The 16152-nt window shown below is 42.0% G+C and overlaps 6 non-coding genes across 6 annotated transcripts; all 6 read right to left on the reverse strand.

Moving 5' to 3' along the window:
• Window positions 1-1167: 1167 nt before the first annotated feature.
• Window positions 1168-1274, reverse strand: LOC126279717 (U6 spliceosomal RNA). Its single transcript, XR_007551181.1, has one exon. It is a non-coding gene; the product is annotated as a U6 spliceosomal RNA (small nuclear RNA).
• A 2475-nt stretch (window positions 1275-3749) lies between these two features.
• On the reverse strand, window positions 3750-3856 carry LOC126279464 (U6 spliceosomal RNA). The gene has a single exon (XR_007550943.1). It is a non-coding gene; the product is annotated as a U6 spliceosomal RNA (small nuclear RNA).
• A 2475-nt stretch (window positions 3857-6331) lies between these two features.
• Window positions 6332-6438, reverse strand: LOC126279705 (U6 spliceosomal RNA). Its single transcript, XR_007551169.1, has one exon. It is a non-coding gene; the product is annotated as a U6 spliceosomal RNA (small nuclear RNA).
• A 2476-nt stretch (window positions 6439-8914) lies between these two features.
• LOC126279465 (U6 spliceosomal RNA) lies at window positions 8915-9021 on the reverse strand. Its single transcript, XR_007550944.1, has one exon. It is a non-coding gene; the product is annotated as a U6 spliceosomal RNA (small nuclear RNA).
• A 2476-nt stretch (window positions 9022-11497) lies between these two features.
• LOC126279466 (U6 spliceosomal RNA) lies at window positions 11498-11604 on the reverse strand. Its single transcript, XR_007550945.1, has one exon. It is a non-coding gene; the product is annotated as a U6 spliceosomal RNA (small nuclear RNA).
• A 2476-nt stretch (window positions 11605-14080) lies between these two features.
• LOC126279467 (U6 spliceosomal RNA) lies at window positions 14081-14187 on the reverse strand. The gene has a single exon (XR_007550946.1). It is a non-coding gene; the product is annotated as a U6 spliceosomal RNA (small nuclear RNA).
• Between the last annotated feature and the right edge of the window lie 1965 nt (window positions 14188-16152).

Consider the following 16152-nt stretch of genomic DNA (forward strand, 5'->3'; position numbering starts at 1 on the left):
TTGTGAACACCATCGACTTGTATCACATTGATGGGATTCAAAGTGCTGTCAAAATAGTAGAGTCTCACATCTAAATGCTATATGTTAATATTAGCATACTGGTCTGCTGTCTAAACACTTCAGTGTTGTGGTATTCATTGGCTGACACTTTTGGAATTTATTTAGGTAACTGTATGTAATGGCAGATTGCCAGACATGTGGATAATACTTTGTGGGTCACACCAGTGAAATTTGTACATGACATGCTGATGCACCACAGATCTGCAGTAATAGTTGGTTTTTAGGTGAAGGGCAGTGGCTTATTACACAGGCAGATATGCTTCAGTTAAGAACCTGATGAGGTGTCACCTGCAGTCTGTATTATGAGGCTGCAGCTGGATAGCAAGGCCACTAGGAAAGTTACTTGAAACATAATGTTAAATAAACTTCCTGTAAAGGGGTAGCTTGCACACTTAATGATGAAAGATACACCTTCCTTCACATGTTTGTTTATGCTGCTCAAACAATTATGCCATCAGCTGCAGCCATGAAGATGAATAAAGATAAATATTGTGGGTCTATGTGCAGACAGTATGTGATAGTGGCTTACAGGCACCAGAAGCTTTGTAGGCGTTAGAGAAAAATAAATATTAGGTAATGCAAGCTAATTTTAGAGCGCTAGAGTGTATTTAAGCAGTAGTCTAAGTGAAAGTATGTGAATGAGAAAGATTTGGAACATGCAGCTATCTTGTGTAAAGTTGGTGTAAGGTTTCTAAATGTTGTGTGTGGCAGTAGGTGTGTGTTATGAAATGACATGATTGAGACAGTAGCAAGAGATGCTGTGACAGCTGAGTGTGATACTGAGGAAGAGAAGAGGCTTTTGCCTGTGCTAGGCTTAGCCTGGCTGTGATTTGTGTTGAAGGGGTGCTGGTGACATGTACTTGTGGTTTTGGTGTGCTTGCTGACTTGTTATTAGAGTGACATTTTAGATGTGCATTGGTGATGTAAGGGATAGGTTTATTGCCAGTTTTGTCATGTTCTGTTGTGAATGAAAGAAAGTGGAGGAGAACTGCGTAAATGGAGAGCATAGTTTGTGACAAGTGGGTGCAGATATGAAGCGAAACTTGTGTAGTTGGCTGATGGTATTAGCAGCTGATGTGAGGCATGAGAGAGTGAGATTGCGAAAAAAAAAATGTGGAACGCTTCACGATTTTGCGTGTCATCCTTGCGCAGGGGCCATGCTAATCTTCTCTGTATCGTTAAAATTTTGGTATATGTACCGCCGAAGCGAGTACATTCGAGGAGCCCTCTGAAATTGTATATATAGTTATGGCGTCGCGTCAAACATGGTTCGGCTTGGACGTAGGTTTACACAGCTCTGGCGAGGAACACAAGGCCTGCCGAGTGCTAATTTGTGAACTAATTACTGCGAGGTGTCGTTCTTAGTAGGTGGCAGCTCTGTCAACTGTAGATTTGGCAGTTTTGGGTGTAAAACTTAGATCGTAGAGTCGTTTGCTCTCGCACCATCCACCCAGAGCAGCAGCAGTTTCACACAGCTGCCGCTAGGCGGCAGCAAGACGTGTTGGCAGCTATTGTCGCCATGTTCTCACATCCCGAGTTTAGTGTCTTATAGGCATACGTATGAAACACACTTCTCTAATGTGTGGGATAAATGACTCTGACTGGAGCAGGTAGCAGGTCTTCAAGACTCTCAAAACAAGCGAATATTTTGGCCAAACTGTCTTCACTGCTAACACAAATTGCATTACTCTTGCAGTGGTACTTTCTTACGATACCTATCGATTTAATTACAGAGTGCTCATATGCTATGCAACTTTCAACTCACACATCAAGTACAACACAAGAAGACACAGCCTGTGACCATGTAAATTACTGAGGAACTCCACAGAGACCAAGCATGGTTCTATTCATCCAATGGCGCCAGAAGACAATAGTGACTGCAAGAAGAGACACAGTAGCCTCACGAACCATTCAAAACAGCATTCGTATTGCACACTTTGAAACACAGCAGTGTAGGTCATTACCAGGGCATGGATGGGTTAATGCGACTTGTGTGAGATAGTAGTAGGAATGATGGACATAGTTCCGTTTTCAGTACAATACCAGGTGATATATTTGTGTTGATCCAGGTGTACACAGGGCAGGTCTACTTGACAACAGTGAAACACTGTGATTGAGGTGTGTGAATGAGCCTAAAATATCGAGGGGACATGTGGTAAGAGAAACCAGGTTAGCATTGTGTTAGTAGCTGTAGTTATGTTCCTGTGAAATGTCAATCAGCTGTAATCCAGGTTGGTGAATGTTGTTATTGCAGGAAGAATTGCTAGTGCAGAACAAAGAGTGATAGATTTAGTATTTGAAAGCAGTTAATAACTGAGTAGCTACTGGTGTCATGTGACACAAACTGGTTTGTGATGTAGTTGTCTATTCCTGAAATCTTGAAGCTTGCTAGTGTTTTGTGTCTTGACTGGCTCTGTATCTGCTTATGTGGTAGAGCTTCTGTGTATGTAACATGATGAATATTGCATGCAGAGTTTGTCCAATCTTTCTCCTAGACACAGGATGAGAGGTGCATCAGCTGCAATTGTGAACACCATCGACTTGTATCACATTGATGGGATTCAAAGTGCTGTCAAAATAGTAGAGTCTCACATCTAAATGCTATATGTTAATATTAGCATACTGGTCTGCTGTCTAAACACTTCAGTGTTGTGGTATTCATTGGCTGACACTTTTGGAATTTATTTAGGTAACTGTATGTAATGGCAGATTGCCAGACATGTGGGAAAATACTTTGTGGGTCACACCAGTGAAATTTGTACATGACATGCTGATGCACCACAGATTTGCAGTAATAGTTGGTTTTTAGGTGAAGGGCAGTGGCTTATTACACAGGCAGATATGCTTCAGTTAAGAACCTGATGAGGTGTCACCTGCAGTCTGTATTATGAGGCTGCAGCTGGATAGCAAGGCCACTAGGAAAGTTACTTGAAACATAATGTTAAATAAACTTCCTGTAAAGGGGTAGCTTGCACACTTAATGATGAAAGATACACCTTCCTTCACATGTTTGTTTATGCTGCTCAAACAATTATGGCATCAGCGGCAGCCATGAAGATGAATAAAGATAAATATTGTGGGTCTGTGTGCAGACAGTATGTGATAGTGGCTTACAGGCACCAGAAGCTTGTAGGCGTTAGAGAAAAATAAATATTAAGTAATGCAAGCTAATTTTAGAGCGCTAGAGTGTATTTAAGCAGTAGTCTATGTGAAAGTAGTTGAGTGAGAAAGATTTGAAAAATGCAGCTATCTTGTGTAAAGTTGGTGTAAGGTTTCCAAATGTTGTGTGTGGCAGTAGGTGTGTGTTATGAAATGACATGATTGAGACAGTAGCAAGAGATGCTGTGACAGCTGAGTGTGATACTGAGGAAGAGAAGAGGCTTTTGCCTGTGCTAGGCTTAGCCTGGCTGTGATTTGTGTTGAAGGGGTGCTAGTGACATGTACTTGTGGTTTTGGTGTGCTTGCTGACTTGTTATTAGAGTGACATTTTAGATGTGCATTGGTGATGTAAGGGATAGGTTTATTGCCAGTTTTGTCATGTTCTGTTGTGAATGAAAGAAAGTGGAGGAGAACTGCGTAAATGGAGAGCATAGTTTGTGACAAGTGGGTGCAGATATGAAGCGAAACTTGTGTAGTTGGCTGATGGTATTAGCAGCTGATGTGAGGCATGAGAGAGTGAGATTGCGAAAAAAAATGTGGAACGCTTCACGATTTTGCGTGTCATCCTTGCGCAGGGGCCATGCTAATCTTCTCTGTATCGTTCCAATTTTAGTATATGTACCGCCGAAGCGAGTACATTCGAGGAGCCCTCTTAAATTGTATATATAGTTATGGCGTCGCGTCAAACATGGTTCGGCTTGGACGTAGGTTTACACAGCTCTGGCGAGGAACACAAGGCCTGCCGAGTGCTAATTTGTGAACTAATTACTGCGAGGTGTCGTTCTTAGTAGGTGGCAGCTCTGTCAACTGTAGATTTGGCAGTTATGGGTGTAAAACTTAGATCGTAGAGTCGTTTGCTCTCGCACCATCCACCCAGAGCAGCAGCAGTTTCACACAGCTGCCGCTAGGCGGCAGCAAGACGTGTTGGCAGCTATTGTCGCCATGTTCTCACATCCCGAGTTTAGTGTCTTATAGGCATACGTATGAAACACACTTCTCTAATGTGTGGGATAAATGACTCTGACTGGAGCAGGTAGCAGGTCTTCAAGACTCTCAAAACAAGCGAATATTTTGGCCAAACTGTCTTCACTGCTAACACAAATTGCATTACTCTTGCAGTGGTACTTTCTTACGATACCTATCGATTTAATTACAGAGTGCTCATATGCAATGCAACTTTCAACTCACACATCAAGTACAACACAAGAAGACACAGCCTGCGACCATGTAAATTACTGAGGAACTCCACAGAGACCAAGCATGGTTCTATTCATCCAATGGCGCCAGAAGACAATAGTGACTGCAAGAAGAGACACAGTAGCCTCACGAACCATTAAAAACAGCATTCGTATTGCACACTTTGAAACACAGCAGTGTAGGTCATTACCAGGGCATGGATGGGTTAATGCGACTTGTGTGAGATAGTAGTAGGAATGATGGACATAGTTCCGTTTTCAGTACAATACCAGGTGATATATTTGTGTTGATCCAGGTGTACACAGGGCAGGTCTACTTGACAACAGTGAAACACTGTGATTGAGGTGTGTGAATGAGCCTAAAATATCGAGGGGACATGTGGTAAGAGAAACCAGGTTAGCATTGTGTTAGTAGCTGTAGTTATGTTCCTGTGAAATGTCAATCAGCTGTAATCCAGGTTGGTGAATGTTGTTATTGCAGGAAGAATTGCTAGTGCAGAACAAAGAGTGATAGATTTAGTATTTGAAAGCAGTTAATAACTGAGTAGCTACTGGTGTCATGTGACACAAACTGGTTTGTGATGTAGTTGTCTATTCCTGAAATCTTGAAGCTTGCTAGTGTTTTGTGTCTTGACTGGCTCTGTATCTGCTTATGTGGTAGAGCTTCTGTGTATGTAACATGATGAATATTGCATGCAGAGTTTGTCCAATCCTTCTCCTAGACACAGGATGAGAGGTGCATCAGCTGCAATTGTGAACACCATCGACTTGTATCACATTGATGGGATTCAAAGTGCTGTCAAAATAGTAGAGTCTCACATCTAAATGCTATATGTTAATATTAGCATACTGGTCTGCTGTCTAAACACTTCAGTGTTGTGGTATTCATTGGCTGACACTTTTGGAATTTATTTAGGTAACTGTATGTAATGGCAGATTGCCAGACATGTGGGAAAATACTTTGTGGGTCACACCAGTGAAATTTGTACATGACATGCTGATGCACCACAGATTTGCAGTAATAGTTGGTTTTTAGGTGAAGGGCAGTGGCTTATTACACAGGCAGATATGCTTCAGTTAAGAACCTGATGAGGTGTCACCTGCAGTCTGTATTATGAGGCTGCAGCTGGATAGCAAGGCCACTAGGAAAGTTACTTGAAACATAATGTTAAATAAACTTCCTGTAAAGGGGTAGCTTGCACACTTAATCATGAAAGATACACCTTCCTTCACATGTTTGTTTATGCTGCTCAAACAATTATGGCATCAGCGGCAGCCATGAAGATGAATAAAGATAAATATTGTGGGTCTGTGTGCAGACAGTATGTGATAGTGGCTTACAGGCACCAGAAGCTTGTAGGCGTTAGAGAAAAATAAATATTAGGTAATGCAAGCTAATTTTAGAGCGCTAGAGTGTATTTAAGCAGTAGTCTAAGTGAAAGTATGTGAGTGAGAAAGATTTGAAACATGCAGCTATCTTGTGTAAAGTTGGTGTAAGGTTTCCAAATGTTGTGTGTGGCAGTAGGTGTGTGTTATGAAATGACATGATTGAGACAGTAGCAAGAGATGCTGTGACAGCTGAGTGTGATACTGAGGAAGAGAAGAGGCTTTTGCCTGTGCTAGGCTTAGCCTGGCTGTGATTTGTGTTGAAGGGGTGCTAGTGACATGTACTTGTGGTTTTGGTGTGCTTGCTGACTTGTTATTAGAGTGACATTTTAGATGTGCATTGGTGATGTAAGGGATAGGTTTATTGCCAGTTTTGTCATGTTCTGTTGTGAATGAAAGAAAGTGGAGGAGAACTGCGTAAATGGACAGCATAGTTTGAGACAAGTGGGTGCAGATATGAAGCGAAACTTCTGTAGTTGGCTGATGGTATTAGCAGCTGATGTGAGGCATGAGAGAGTGAGATTGCGAAAAAAAATGTGGAACGCTTCACGATTTTGCGTGTCATCCTTGCGCAGGGGCCATGCTAATCTTCTCTGTATCGTTCCAATTTTGGTATATGTGCCGCCGAAGCGAGTACATTCGAGGAGCCCTCTGAAATTGTATGTATAGTTATGGCGTCGCGTCAAACATGGTTCGGCTTGGACGTAGGTTTACACCGCTCTGGCGAGGAACACAAGGCCTGCCGAGTGCTAATTTGTGAACTAATTACTGCGAGGTGTCGTTCTTAGTAAGTGGCAGCTCTGTCAACTGTAGATTTGGCAGTTTTGGGTGTAAAACTTAGATCGTAGAGTCGTTTGCTCTCGCACCATCCACCCAGAGCAGCAGCAGTTTCACACAGCTGCCGCTAGGCGGCAGCAAGACGTGTTGGCAGCTATTGTCGCCATGTTCTCACATCCCGAGTTTAGTGTATTATAGGCATACGTATGAAACACACTTCTCTAATGTGTGGGATAAATGACTCTGACTGGAGCAGGTAGCAGGTCTTCAAGACTCTCAAAACAAGCGAATATTTTGGCCAAACTGTCTTCACTGCTAACACAAATTGCATTACTCTTGCAGTGGTACTTTCTTACGATACCTATCGATTTAATTACAGAGTGCTCATATGCAATGCAACTTTTAACTCACACATCAAGTACAACACAAGAAGACACAGCCTGTGACCATGTAAATTACTGAGGAACTCCACAGAGACCAAGCATGGTTCTATTCATCCAATGGCGCCAGAAGACAATAGTGACTGTAAGAAGAGACACAGTAGCCTCACGAACCATTAAAAACAGCATTCGTATTGCACACTTTGAAACACAGCAGTGTAGGTCATTACCAGGGCATGGATGGCTTAATGCGACTTGTGTGAGATAGTAGTAGGAATGATGGACAGAGTTCCGTTTTCAGTACAATACCAGGTGATATATTTGTGTTGATCCAGGTGTACACAGGGCAGGTCTACTTGACAACAGTGAAACACTGTGATTGAGGTGTGTGAATGAGCCTAAAATATCGAGGGGACATGTGGTAAGAGAAACCAGGTTAGCATTGTGTTAGTAGCTGTAGTTATGTTCCTGTGAAATGTCAATCAGCTGTAATCCAGGTTGGTGAATGTTGTTATTGCAGGAAGAATTGCTAGTGCAGAACAAAGAGTGATAGATTTAGTATTTGAAAGCAGTTAATAACTGAGTAGCTACTGGTGTCATGTGACACAAACTGGTTTGTGATGTAGTTGTCTATTCCTGAAATCTTGAAGCTTGCTAGTGTTTCGTGTCTTGACTGGCTCTGTATCTGCTTATGTGGTAGAGCTTCTGTGTATGTAACATGATGAATATTGCATGCAGAGTTTGTCCAATCTTTCTCCTAGACACAGGATGAGAGGTGCATCAGCTGCAATTGTGAACACCATCGACTTGTACCACATTGATGGGATTCAAAGTGCTGTCAAAATAGTAGAGTCTCACATCTAAATGCTATATGTTAATATTAGCATACTGGTCTGCTGTCTAAACACTTCAGTGTTGTGGTATTCATTGGCTGACACTTTTGGAATTTATTTAGGTAACTGTATGTAATGGCAGATTGCCAGACATGTGGGAAAATACTTTGTGGGTCACACCAGTGAAATTTGTACATGACATGCTGATGCACCACAGATTTGCAGTAATAGTTGGTTTTTAGGTGAAGGGCAATGGCTTATTACACAGGCAGATATGCTTCAGTTAAGAACCTGATGAGGTGTCACCTGCAGTCTGTATTACGAGGCTGCAGCTGGATAGCAAGGCCACTAGGAAAGTTACTTGAAACATAATGTTAAATAAACTTCCTGTAAAGGGGTAGATTGCACACTTAATGATGAAAGACACACCTTCCTTCACATGTTTGTTTATGCTGCTCAAACAATTATGGCATCAGCGGCAGCCATGAAGATGAATAAAGATAAATATTGTGGGTCTGTGTGCAGACAGTATGTGATAGTGGCTTACAGGCACCAGAAGCTTTGTAGGCGTTAGAGAAAAATAAATATTAGGTAATGCAAGCTAATTTTAGAGCGCTAGAGTGTATTTAAGCAGTAGTCTAAGTGAAAGTATGTGAGTGAGAAAGATTTGGAACATGCAGCTATCTTGTGTAAAGTTGGTGTAAGGTTTCCAAATGTTGTGTGTGGCAGTAGGTGTGTGTTATGAAATGACATGATTGAGACAGTAGCAAGAGATGCTGTGACAGCTGAGTGTGATACTGAGGAAGAGAAGAGGCTTTTGCCTGTGCTAGGCTTAGCCTGGCTGTGATTTGTGTTGAAGGGGTGCTAGTGACATGTACTTGTGGTTTTGGTGTGCTTGCTGACTTGTTATTAGAGTGACATTTTAGATGTGCATTGGTGATGTAAGGGATAGGTTTATTGCCAGTTTTGTCATGTTCTGTTGTGAATGAAAGAAAGTGGAGGAGAACTGCGTAAATGGAGAGCATAGTTTGTGACAAGTGGGTGCAGATATGAAGCGAAACTTGTGTAGTTGGCTGATGGTATTAGCAGCTGATGTGAGGCATGAGAGAGTGAGATTGCGAAAAAAAATGTGGAACGCTTCACGATTTTGCGTGTCATCCTTGCGCAGGGGCCATGCTAATCTTCTCTGTATCGTTCCAATTTTAGTATATGTACCGCCGAAGCGAGTACATTCCAAGAGCCCTCTTAAATTGTATATATAGTTATGGCGTCGCGTCAAACATGGTTCGGCTTCGACGTAGGTTTACACAGCTCTGGCGAGGAACACAAGGCCTGCCGAGTGCTAATTTGTGAACTAATTACTGCGAGGTGTCGTTCTTAGTAGGTGGCAGCTCTGTCAACTGTAGATTTGGCAGTTTTGGGTGTAAAACTTAGATCGTAGAGTCGTTTGCTCTCGCACCATCCACCCAGAGCAGCAGCAGTTTCACACAGCTGCCGCTAGGCGGCAGCAAGACGTGTTGGCAGCTATTGTCACCATGTTCTCACATCCCGAGTTTAGTGTCTTATAGGCATACGTATGAAACACACTTCTCTAATGTGTGGGATAAATGACTCTGACTGGAGCAGGTAGCAGGTCTTCAAGACTCTCAAAACAAGCGAATATTTTGGCCAAACTGTCTTCACTGCTAACACAAATTGCATTACTCTTGCAGTGGTACTTTCTTACGATACCTATCGATTTAATTACAGAGTGCTCATATGCAATGCAACTTTTAACTCACACATCAAGTACAACACAAGAAGACACAGCCTGTGACCATGTAAATTACTGAGGAACTCCACAGAGACCAAGCATGGTTCTATTCATCCAATGGCGTCAGAAGACAATAGTGACTGCAAGAAGAGACACAGTAGCCTCACGAACCATTAAACACAGCATTCGTATTGCACACTTTGAAACACAGCAGTGTAGTTCATTACCAGGGCATGGATGGGTTAATGCGACTTGTGTGAGATAGTAGTAGGAATGATGGACATAGTTCCGTTTTCAGTACAATACCAGGTGATATATTTGTGTTGATCCAGGTGTACACAGGGCAGGTCTACTTGACAACAGTGAAACACTGTGATTGAGGTGTGTGAATGAGTCTAAAATATCGAGGGGACATGTGGTAAGAGAAACCAGGTTAGCATTGTGTTAGTAGCTGTAGTTATGTTCCTGTGAAATGTCAATCAGCTGTAATCCAGGTTGGTGAATGTTGTTATTGCAGGAAGAATTGCTAGTGCAGAACAAAGAGTGATAGATTTAGTGTTTGAAAGCAGTTAATAACTGAATAGCTACTGGTGTCATGTGACACAAACTGGTTTGTGATGTAGTTGTCTATTCCTGAAATCTTGAAGCTTGCTAGTGTTTTGTGTCTTGACTGGCTCTGTATCTGCTTATGTGGTAGAGCTTCTGTGTATGTAACATGATGAATATTGCATGCAGAGTTTGTCCAATCTTTCTCCTAGACACAGGATGAGAGGTACATCAGCTGCAATTGTGAACACCATCGACTTGTATCACATTGATGGGATTCAAAGTGCTGTCAAAATAGTAGAGTCTCACATCTAAATGCTATATGTTAATATTAGCATACTGGTCTGCTGTCTAAACACTTCAGTGTTGTGGTACTCATTGGCTGACACTTTTGGAATTTATTTAGGTAACTGTATGTAATGGCAGATTGCCAGACATGTGGGAAAATACTTTGTGGGTCACACCAGTGAAATTTGTACATGACATGCTGATGCACCACAGATTTGCAGTAATAGTTGGTTTTTAGGTGAAGGGCAGTGGCTTATTACACAGGCAGATATGCTTCAGTTAAGAACCTGATGAGGTGTCACCTGCAGTCTGTATTATGAGGCTGCAGCTGGATAGCAAGGCCACTAGGAAAGTTACTTGAAACATAATGTTAAATAAACTTCCTGTAAAGGGGTAGCTTGCACACTTAATGATGAAAGATACACCTTCCTTCACATGTTTGTTTATGCTGCTCAAACAATTATGGCATCAGCTGCAGCCATGAAGATGAATAAAGATAAATATTGTGGGTCTGTGTGCAGACAGTATGTGATAGTGGCTTACGGGCACCAGAAGCTTTGTAGGAGTTAGAGAAAAATAAATATTAGGTAATGCAAGCTAATTTTAGAGCGGTAGAGTGTATTTAAGCAGTAGTCTAAGTGAAAGTATGTGAGTGAGAAAGATTTGGAACATGCAGCTATCTTGCGTAAAGTTGGTGTAAGGTTTCCAAATGTTGTGTGTGGCAGTAGGTGTGTGTTATGAAATGACATGATTGAGACAGTAGCAAGAGATGCTGTGACAGCTGAGTGTGATACTGAGGAAGAGAAGAGGCTTTTGCCTGTGCTAGGCTTAGCCTGGCTGTGATTTGTGTTGAAGGGGTGCTAGTGACATGTACTTGTGGTTTTGGTGTGCTTGCTGACTTGTTATTAGAGTGACATTTTAGATGTGCATTGGTGATGTAAGGGATAGGTTTATTGCCAGTTTTGTCATGTTCTGTTGTGAATGAAAGAAAGTGGAGGAGAACTGCGTAAATGGAGAGCATAGTTTGTGACAAGTGGGTGCAGATATGAAGCGAAACTTGTGTAGTTGGCTGATGGTATTAGCAGCTGATGTGAGGCATGAGAGAGTGAGATTGCGAAAAAAAATGTGGAACGCTTCACGATTTTGCGTGTCATCCTTGCGCAGGGGCCATGCTAATCTTCTCTGTATCGTTCCAATTTTAGTATATGTACCGCCGAAGCGAGTACATTCGAGGAGCCCTCTTAAATTGTATATATAGTTATGGCGTCGCGTCAAACATGTTTCGGCTTCGACGTAGGTTTACACAGCTCTGGCGAGGAGCACAAGGCCTGCCGAGTGCTAATTTGTGAACTAATTACTGCGAGGTGTCGTTCTTAGTAAGTGGCAGCTCTGTCAACTGTAGATTTGGCAGTTTTGGGTGTAAAACTTAGATCGTAGAGTCGTTTGCTCTCGCACCATCCACCCAGAGCAGCAGCAGTTTCACACAGCTGCCGCTAGGCGGCAGCAAGACGTGTTGGCAGCTATTGTCGCCATGTTCTCACATCCCGAGTTTAGTGTCTTATAGGCATACGTATGAAACACACTTCTCTAATGTGTGGGATAAATGACTCTGACTGGAGCAGGTAGCAGGTCTTCAAGACTCTCAAAACAAGCGAATATTTTGGCCAAACTGTCTTCACTGCTAACACAAATTGCATTACTCTTGCAGTGGTACTTTCTTACGATACCTATCGATTTAATTACAGAGTGCTCATATGCAATGCAACTTTTAACTCACACATCAAGTACAACACAAGAAGACACAGCCTGTGACCATGTAAATTACTGAGGAACTCCACAGAGACCAAGCATGGTTCTATTCATCCAATGGCGTCAGAAGACAATAGTGACTGCAAGAAGAGACACAGTAGCCTCACGAACCATTAAAAACAGCATTCGTATTGCACAATTTGAAACACAGCAGTGTAGGTCATTACCAGGGCATGGATGGGTTAATGCGACTTGTGTGAGATAGTAGTAGGAATGATGGACATAGTTCCGTTTTCAGTACAATACCAGGTGATATATTTGTGTTTATCCAGGTGTACACAGGGCAGGTCTACTTGACAACAGTGAAACACTGTGATTGAGGTGTGTGAATGAGTCTAAAATATCGAGGGGACATGTGGTAAGAGAAACCAGGTTAGCATTGTGTTAGTAGCTGTAGTTATGTTCCTGTGAAATGTCAATCAGCTGTAATCCAGGTTGGTGAATGTTGTTATTGCAGGAAGAATTGTTAGTGCAGAACAAAGAGTGATAGATTTAGTGTTTGAAAGCAGTTAATAACTGAATAGCTACTGGTGTCATGTGACACAAACTGGTTTGTGATGTAGTTGTCTATTCCTGAAATCTTGAAGCTTGCTAGTGTTTTGTGTCTTGACTGGCTCTGTATCTGCTTATGTGGTAGAGCTTCTGTGTATGTAACATGATGAATATTGCATGCAGAGTTTGTCCAATCTTTCTCCTAGACACAGGATGAGAGGTACATCAGCTGCAATTGTGAACACCATCGACTTGTATCACATTGATGGGATTCAAAGTGCTGTCAAAATAGTAGAGTCTCACATCTAAATGCTATATGTTAATATTAGCATACTGGTCTGCTGTCTAAACACTTCAGTGTTGTGGTATTCATTGGCTGACACTTTTGGAATTTATTTAGGTAACTGTATGTAATGGCAGATTGCCAGACATGTGGGAAAATACTTTGTGGGTCACACCAGTGAAATTTGTACATGACATGCTGATGCACCACAGATTTGCAGTAATAGTTGGTTTTTAGGTGAAGGGCAGTGGCTTATTACACAGGCAGATATGCTTCAGTTAAGAACCTGATGAGGTGTCACCTGCAGTCTGTATTATGAGGCTGCAGCTGGATAGCAAGGCCACTAGGAAAGTTACTTGAAACATAATGTTAAATAAACTTCCTGTAAAGGGGTAGCTTGCACACTTAATGATGAAAGATACACCTTCCTTCACATGTTTGTTTATGCTGCTCAAACAATTATGGCATCAGCTGCAGCCATGAAGATGAATAAAGATAAATATTGTGGGTCTGTGTGCAGACAGTATGTGATAGTGGCTTACGGGCACCAGAAGCTTTGTAGGAGTTAGAGAAAAATAAATATTAGGTAATGCAAGCTAATTTTAGAGCGGTAGAGTGTATTTAAGCAGTAGTCTAAGTGAAAGTATGTGAGTGAGAAAGATTTGGAACATGCAGCTATCTTGCGTAAAGTTGGTGTAAGGTTTCCAAATGTTGTGTGTGGCAGTAGGTGTGTGTTATGGAATGACATGATTGAGACAGTAGCAAGAGATGCTGTGACAGCTGAGTGTGATACTGAGGAAGAGAAGAGGCTTTTGCCTGTGCTAGGCTTAGCCTGGCTGTGATTTGTGTTGAAGGGGTGCTAGTGACATGTACTTGTGGTTTTGGTGTGCTTGCTGACTTGTTATTAGAGTGACATTTTAGATGTGCATTGGTGATGTAAGGGATAGGTTTATTGCCAGTTTTGTCATGTTCTGTTGTGAATGACAGAAAGTGGAGGAGAACTGCGTAAATGGAGAGCATACTTTGTGACAAGTGGGTGCAGATTTGAAGCGAAACTTGTGTAGTTGGCTGATGGTATTAGCAGCTGATGTGAGGCATGAGAGAGTGAGATTGCGAAAAAAAATGTGGAACGCTTCACGATTTTGCGTGTCATCCTTGCGCAGGGGCCATGCTAATCTTCTCTGTATCGTTCCAATTTTAGTATATGTACCGCCGAAGCGAGTACATTCGAGGAGCCCTCTGAAATTGTATATATAGTTATGGCGTCGCGTCAAACATGGTTCGGCTTCGACGTAGGTTTACACAGCTCTGGCGAGGAACACAAGGCCTGCCGAGTGCTAATTTGTGAACTAATTACTGCGAGGTGTCGTTCTTAGTAAGTGGCAGCTCTGTCAACTGTAGATTTGGCAGTTTTGGGTGTTAAACTTAGATCGTAGAGTCGTTTGCTCTCGCACCATCCACCCAGAGCAGCAGCAGTTTCACACAGCTGCCGCTAGGCGGCAGCAAGACGTGTTGGCAGCTATTGTCGCCATGTTCTCACATCCCAAGTTTAGTGTCTTATAGGCATACGTATGAAACACACTTCTCTAATGTGTGGGATAAATGACCATGACTGGAGCAGGTAGCAGGTCTTCAAGACTCTCAAAACAAGCGAATATTTTGGCCAAACTGTCTTCACTGCTAACACAAATAGCATTACTCTTGCAGTGGTACTTTCTTACGATACCTATCGATTTAATTACAGAGTGCTCATATGCAATGCAACTTTTAACTCACACATCAAGTACAACACAAGAAGACACAGCCTGTGATCATGTAAATTACTGAGGAACTCCACAGAGACCAAGCATGGTTCTATTCATCCAATGGCGCCAGAAGACAATAGTGACTGCAAGAAGAGACACAGTAGCCGCACGAACCATTAAAAACAGCATTCGTATTGCACACTTTGAAACACAGCAGTGTAGGTCATTACCAGGGCATGGATGGGTTAATGCGACTTGTGTGAGATAGTAGTAGGAATGATGGACTTAGTTCCGTTTTCAGTACAATACCAGGTGATATATTTGTGTTGATCCAGGTGTACACAGGGCAGGTCTACTTGACAACAGTGAAACACTGTGATTGAGGTGTGTGAATGAGCCTAAAATATCGAGGGGACATGTGGTAAGAGAAACCAGGTTAGCATTGTGTTAGTAGCTGTAGTTATGTTCCTGTGAAATGTCAATCAGCTGTAATCCAGGTTGGTGAATGTTGTCATTGCAGGAAGAATTGCTAGTGCAGAACAAAGAGTGGTAGATTTAGTATTTGAAAGCAGTTAATAACTGAGTAGCTACTGGTGTCATGTGACACAAACTGGTTTGTGATGTAGTTGTCTATTCCTGAAATCTTGAAGCTTGCTAGTGTTTTGTGTCTTGACTGGCTCTGTATCTGCTTATGTGGTAGAGCTTCTGTGTATGTAACATGATGAATATTGCATGCAGAGTTTGTCCAATCTTTCTCCTAGACACAGGATGAGAGGTGCATCAGCTGCAATTGTGAACACCATCGACTTGTATCACATTGATGGGATTCAAAGTGCTGTCAAAATAGTAGAGTCTCACATCTAAATGCTATATGTTAATATTAGCATACTGGTCTGCTGTCTAAACACTTCAGTGTTGTGGTATTCATTGGCTGACACTTTTGGAATTTATTTAGGTAACTGTATGTAATGGCAGATTGCCAGACATGTGGGAAAATACTTTGTGGGTCACACCAGTGAAATTTGTACATGACATGCTGATGCACCACAGATTTGCAGTAGTAGTTGGTTTTTAGGTGAAGGGCAGTGGCTTATTACACAGGCAGATATGCTTCAGTTAAGAACCTGATGAGGTGTCACCTGCAGTCTGTATTATGAGGCTGCAGCTGGATAGCAAGGCCACTAGGAAAGTTACTTGAAACATAATGTTAAATAAACTTCCTGTAAAGGGGTAGCTTGCACACTTAATGATGAAAGATACACCTTCCTTCACATGTTTGTTTATGCTGCTCAAACAATTATGGCACCAGCTGCAGCCATGAAGATGAATAAAGATAAATATTGTGGGTCTGTGTGCAGACAGTATGTGATATTGGCTTACAGGCACCAGAAGCTTTGTAGGCGTTAGAGAAAAATAAATATTAGGTAATGCAAGCTAATTTTAGA

The sequence above is a fragment of the Schistocerca gregaria genome, chromosome 6 (assembly GCF_023897955.1).
Source record: "Schistocerca gregaria isolate iqSchGreg1 chromosome 6, iqSchGreg1.2, whole genome shotgun sequence".
Lineage (NCBI taxonomy): Eukaryota > Metazoa > Arthropoda > Insecta > Orthoptera > Acrididae > Schistocerca > Schistocerca gregaria.